This window comes from Ixodes scapularis, unplaced genomic scaffold, assembly GCF_016920785.2.
Source record: "Ixodes scapularis isolate PalLabHiFi unplaced genomic scaffold, ASM1692078v2 PGA_scaffold7__128_contigs__length_106722199, whole genome shotgun sequence".
NCBI lineage: Eukaryota > Metazoa > Arthropoda > Arachnida > Ixodida > Ixodidae > Ixodes > Ixodes scapularis.
The window spans coordinates 95,385,334-95,392,239 of record NW_024609882.1 but is presented as its reverse complement, the minus strand read 5'-3'; positions in this window follow the sequence as shown (position 1 = coordinate 95,392,239).

The following is a 6,906-nucleotide window of genomic DNA, read 5'->3' as shown; positions in this document are numbered from 1 at the left end:
TCTGATCGAGTTCCGAACGTTTCACGCGCCGTACGTTCTACGCTGAATGTTCCAGACACTGAAACGGGTACAAAGGAGACTCCGCATGACAAGCAGTGTCAGTCTCGCCCCAGCGTTGGATCCTGCTGTTTCGCCACCATTGATGTCTGGGACCATAGCTTTTTTCTGTTTTGTTTTGGGGACAAGTTCGCCCCATTAAGCGTTTAGTTTTCGTCAGTTTTCATTGCCTCTTCAATTGTCATTCGTGACAACCTGGCATGGTGTGGGAAGTCAGTATAAATGTCGTAAAGTGTTGTCCTTTGTTTAGTACGGGTGAAGTTTGTGGGAATACGTGTTCCCCTTCTTTCCCTGTCTAGGCCTAGCATACGCAGGCTGTGGGAGCGTTATGGTGACGTCATCCCGGATTCGGTGGCAAGGGTGCATTTCTCGAAGAGGGCGTCTCCAACCTCGCCCTTTTGGGTGAACGTGGATCCGCCGCACCCTTGGAAATGATTGTGGACGCGGCCCATCTGTGGGATGAGTCGCACCGCTTAACCCGGCGCGTTCACTTTCCACTGGCTAGATAAGCGGCCCGCGAACGGCGGCCGCGACTCTCGTTTTGGGGGAAGCTGTCGTTGTGAGCTTCTTTATTTTGCGCCTCCCCCTCGTCCTACGAATCTGTCTAATACGGCAGCGGGGGCCCCCTCGAGATGAATCTGTGCTAATACGACAGCGCCGTCACTTTTCCGCTCCTTTTATCTATTAGTTTAGCTGACGGGCATAGCGCGGTGGCACAGGAGCCGATAAACCCGCTTCTTGGGTATCTGTGTTTCGAAGTGAGTCCTCTCCTCGGATCCCACGGCAGCCTTCAAACGGACCCGGCGGTAGCTGTCCTCAGCATCCAGCTACGAAGTGGTATCTACCACGTGGTGCAGTAAGGGAAGTCGAGTCCCACAAGTTCGTCAGAACTAGTAGACGGCTGCCGTCTACTTTGTGGAAAGGAAATTGAGTCAGTGCAGTACAACCGCTAGCCTGGGGTTTTAACGTACATCACCCAGCGTTGATACACGACCACCTGCCGGCACAATACCCATTCAGGTAAGAACGGGCAGCGCTGGGCATTATACCCAGATTTCCAAAGAGTTTACCAGCTCGAGATTCTGTACCAATCCTTTACTTTTTAGCTATTGCTACACGATCTTTTTCAATCTCAGTAATAAGTAATGTATTTATTTTGTTTTTGTTTTAACTCAAATTCAGGCGCACCTTATGCTACGAGGCAATGGGACCAATCAAGCAGCGTAAAAAGCGCTATTGACTATGCTTCTTTTTTCCTGTTTTAGTGATAATATAAGGTGTTTATAATCCCCAGGCTCGGTCTAAAACGGGTCCAAAAAATCGGCGCCTGCACATAGCAATCTAAACTTGTCATCATAGGCATATTTCAAAGTTCGCTTTTATCATGTAAAATTACAAAACGTAGATCCCTTTCGGTAACAAATAGGGCCAGCAAACTTGCAAGTGTCGACTGCGGACGGCGAGACAGACAGCCGAGTCGAGTGGCGGGTCGCATTTGGCGTACCTATTAATAGATGGCGCTACGTCCACTATATCTATAAATGACGCTACCGTGGTTTTAAGAATGATCATAACCTTCTTGTAACGTACATTTTAATTAAAAAAACACGGACATTCAAAGCAAGACTTGAAGTAACAAAAAATACAACACACTTGCATCACGACGGCGTCATCGGCACTCATGCTGACGATGCAGTTCGTCTGTGTGTCGTCTGCTTCCCTTTGCTGGTGGGCTACATGTTCCGACGCTGCTATCGACGCCATCTATCAATACGTTCGCCAAAAGCGCCCCGCCCCTCGACTCGATCGCCTGCGTGGCCGTCCGCCTTCGACCCTCCCAATTTGTTTAGCCCTATTTTTTACAGAATGGGTGCTACGCTTTTTAATTTTACAAGATGGAGCCGACACATAAGATTCATTTTTGACTAAATGTTTAGATTTCTACTTGCAGGCGCCGATTAGTGAGGCCCATTTTAGATAGGACCTCAGTATATAAACACCTTATAGGACCGGCGCAGCGACAAGATGAACACCGATCTGGTACACCTATCACGCAGCTTGATTGGCCCAATGAGCTCGTAGCGTCGCCTCTGTTCATACTTAAAGTGACACGAAGTAGAGCAACGTTTTCAGCGAGTAATGAGTAAGGGCATTGAATTACATTTTGTATTCAACAACGTGCCCATCCCTCCACACGACACCTAATTTATTTGGGGGTTTGCTCTCAATGGCTGAACGAATCACACATAGTGAATGCGGAGTAGTTTTGTTTTAGAGCGCGATTAATTTCTCTACTGATAGGAAAAGAACAACGAAGACGAGCGCCTTGACTATGCACTTTTTACGGTGCTTGATTTTCTCCGTCTATCGTGGCGTTGGCCGATTTCGTGCTTCAAGGGATTGTGAAGCGAACATTTTTGTGTCTATAAACTATCTTTCCATGAGTCAGCCGCCGCGGCTGTGCGCGTGCATACGCAACACAATTGGCGTCGTATCCCCCATCGAATTTATTAATGGTGAATCGGGGATATGATCACCTTGATTTCCTCGCGTGTGCTCGCCCACACCGGCGGCTGCTGACTCATGGAAAGATAGTGGGCCGCTTAAAATAGACACTTAAATGTTCGCTTCACCATCCCTTTAAAGGCCCTGTCACATTGAGGCAACAGTTGGACAACTCTATCCGGCAACACGGGGAAGTCGTGATGCCGGCGACCCTGTCACATCGAGGCAACAACAACAGTCGGGCAACATGCTGCTGCCGCCCGGCAACCGTGTTGCCCGATTTGTTGTCCGACAACCCTGTCACACCGCGCTGACGGCGAGGACAACACGGGGAACACTCCGCCATCTTGATTGTTTACCTTCGTTCGTGTGCGGCGCGGAATCGCTGGAAATGTGACTCTACAAAGTGCTAGTGCGTTCGAAGGGCCGGGAATTACCACGGTACGACATCAACTAGTGATTGTGATTAGAAAACTTGACACAGGGAGTATTTTTCCCTCTTTATTTTATCGAAATGTTCTTCATTTGCTGACAAAGCAGATAGCCCTAACCGAGGAAAGGGACATCGCTGATGTATGTTCGGGATTTACGCCACCGTATGAAGTGATTTTGTCCGGTTCTTTCATGCAATTTCTATTTCTACTGTAAAATAGCGTTAGCACCGGCAGTACCCCAAAGCGTCTTTTGTAGCGTGGTGTTGAGCTGAACTGACAGTGCTTCAAAACTGCGACACCGACACCATCGGCCAGACGGAGGAAAGCCGGCCTTCATAACAATCGGTGAAATAAATAGTTTTCAACGCTGTCTACTGGCCTACCGCTGCTACGTGATCGCTTCATTCGCCCAAAACGTCCTGGGTATTTTTAAAACAAATCAGGTGTCTGGTAGCGGCTGTTTCCAAGTTCCAAGCATCAACAATCATGATCAGAGTGGTCGTTTTATGCTTCGACTTTTTAATCTTAGGTTTTCTGGATTATTTTTATTATACTTTATTAGTGGGTGAGTAGGCATGCCATTTTATTTCACTTTCCGTAATGTGCGTGGACTCTCGGGAGATCTAATTTCAAAACCAGTCTGAACGTTCACGACCGTAGCTGTGACCATTTCGAAAATCGCTTTCCGTAACTGCGCAGCAAAAAACATTAATCGAAAATATTTTAGCTGCACGCCAGCCCTAATTATTGTTAAATAACGTTTTCCAAGCCTTTGTTTGAGTAAGACTTTATTGATAGGGGACTAGCTCTACCATCGAAGCTATCTATGTTGTCGTGTTGCCGGCCCGAAATTCGCTCAGCCAGCGATCAGGGCAACACTCGTTGTCCAACACAAGTTGCTGCTGTTTTTGTTGCCGAAAGCTGTCATACCGAGGCAACATTTTAGTTGTCGTCCATGTTGTCGTGCTGTTGCCGCGGTGTGACAGCTTTGTCGGACAACACGGGGAGCGAGCAACAAGTTGCCCGACTGTTGGACAACGTGTTGTGTTGCTGTTGCCGTCGTGTTGCATCAGTGTGACAGGGCCTTAAGGCTCGGTTATACACCGACATTGAGCGCAGCGAACACAGCTTTAGCGGAGGACGCGCGCGTTTCATTGGCCGGCCACCAGGAACTCGATACCTGCAACCAATCATTGTCTCTGTACGCTGCGCCCGTCGACTTTACGTTGGAGTGTAAACGTACCTTTAATATACAAATTACTATGCACCAAATCCATTAAGAGGTGCTTTTGCGAGCAACCGAAAACTCAGTTCTGGCGGTACTCACCTGGGGATGACGCAAATACTTCTGCGCCAAAGGCCAGCAACACAAATATATTTGCAATGATCAGCATTCTTCACTATGTAATGATGAATACCGACTCCGGCTTAATATGAATCGTCGAGAATAACGTCGTTTTCTAGTCCCTACGTAATGTTCGGATTTCACGAGCCTGTCTTCAAAGACAAAGGGCCAATCATACCCCACTTAGCTTCGGAAGTGACTGCGTCTTTTTAGGCTTGTTATAAGGCATGTCAAAAGAGCTTTGTATTATATTTTTATTTTCGTTTAAGTATCATGCACCAATCCTCGTAAACTGGAGAGGATATATGTTTTTGACAAAATGCAACAAAAATATTCGGCTCTTTACCCCTCGACGTGCGTAAAGCTGGATATCAGTTTTAAATTTTAGACAGGATGGGATTAGGTCAACACACCCTTTAAGCGATGAGCAAACCAAGGGCCCTAAACTCGTCAAACACAAGGTTGGAGCCGAAAATTCGCGGTGCGCGCCTATTGGATGTCGGCGAAAGAAACGCGAAGTCATCGTCACGATCGTCCAATCAGTGCGCTCCGTCAACTTCGGCCTCAACTTTGTGTTTGAGGAGTTTAGGGCCCCAAATGTCGAGAAGAGATTTTCTATTGTATCTTTATTTCCTGAAAATTATTCTACATCAATATTGTAGACCCGAGCGATAATACGTTTTTCATGAAATGTAACAAAAATATTGGGCACTTGAATCCTCCGTATGTTTGATATCCTTCAAATGTGGATACGTTCGCAGGAACGAATAGGGTGAATTCATTTCTGTTCAATCTACGGGCCAACCAAACAATGCAGACAACACAGGAAATCGTGCCATCTGTTGAAACCTTTTTTGGTTATGTATATTTGTACATCCCTGATTATGGAACGTAACTTATTTTCAGTTTAATTAAACTTTTTTTTTTAATGGGTCGTCATCTCATTTACTCTAGATGTATTCAATACAGTAATGACACACCACAAGGAAAAGCACGAAATAAGAAAAAAAAAGTTACTGACAATTTGAAAACAGCAGCTGGAGCCTTCAGTCAGCCGGATGCTGATGCAGCCTCCACTGATGTACCAAAAATCTAGAAAAAAGTGACTTCGCAACAGTATGGAGAACTAAGTATGGGTAGAAAAAGTAAACTCGGCACGAGGCTGACGAAAAACGAAACCGATGAGGCAAATCGCGCATTGGCGTGGAGTGCGGACTGGATGCAGTCGCTGCGACCTTTCTTGCCCCCTCCCCTTTCCACCCCTCTTCCCAACCCCCCCTCCAGTCTCCGTATGTAGTGCAAAATGAGTTAACGTCAACTGTGGTCTCGAAGGTCTTGTGTGGCAAAGTACTCAGCCACATTTATATTTGATGCAGAGGTTGTTGTAGGTCGGCTGCCACATATGATGTTAAAGGGGCGGTGCAACGATATTCAATTGGAGAGTTTTTTTTTTTTTCACTTTACACGAGTTTACAGGCACCAGTGGAACCCGAGAATAATCATAGTCAACGCCATTGACTAAGAAACCTCTTAGTTGCGGTGTAATTTCAAGGATAAAAACGAGCGTCTTTTTTGCAATCTCTCGTTCGTAAAATTTGATGACATAGCTTGGCGGTCCGAATGTCGCCCAGTTAACGTATTTAAACGCGGCTTATAGATTGTACTTGAGCATTGCGTGAGCGCTCGATTTGTGCTCGTGATAATCAGTAGGTCGACAAGCATACGGGTAGTGACAGTGTCCAGTCGCTGCAATGGCAATACCCGAACCATAACAATATCTGGAACTCGGCGCGTGTCCTGTGCTTTGCCAACCCCCAAGCGCTTGATATGATCAACACACATGACCACTTTTTCTGGCGGCGAGTTGACGGGGTGAATTCTGCTAATTTTCCTTTCCTTTCGCTTCACCTCTTTAAACTTCGGTTTCACAAATCGGGCATGGGCACTAAGACCTTCAGCAACAACGCACTTTCGGATTCCGTAATAAATGCTCTCCCATAGTTATTTTCACACACACTACAGCGCACTAGGGCAAATAACACTCACTCCTTATACACTTAAAATAAAGTGAAATTCAAACAAACCGCGCTGACTTACAACTTGCTTTGATATATACTTTCTCTTCTTCTACCTCTTGCACTACAGAATTTCCCAAATCACGCGCACCGATCTCCTAGACACCTAACATTTTTTTTCTATTTTTCTGCCAGGTGTAAAGATGGTGTACTAATACAGTTTTTATAATTCCTGGCGAATTGTTCGGCTTCGATATTTTTTTTAGTTAATTGGTTACCATTCCTACCTAAAATTGTACACGATGACAGGAGAACGTCGCACCCACAATCACGGCAGTGTATGCCTAGATGGCCAGAATTAGCTCTCGTGCTGTGGTTTTTTGTGTTCATGGAACCTATCTTTAAGGCATCGTCCGATCTGCCCTATGTACACTTTCCCGCACGAAATGGGAAATGAGTACACCACTTCCTCGGCGCACTCGATAAAGCTGTTCTGATGTTGTTTGGTACAGCTTACTGTTCGGTGGGAATTAGGCTAGTTGACTTGTTT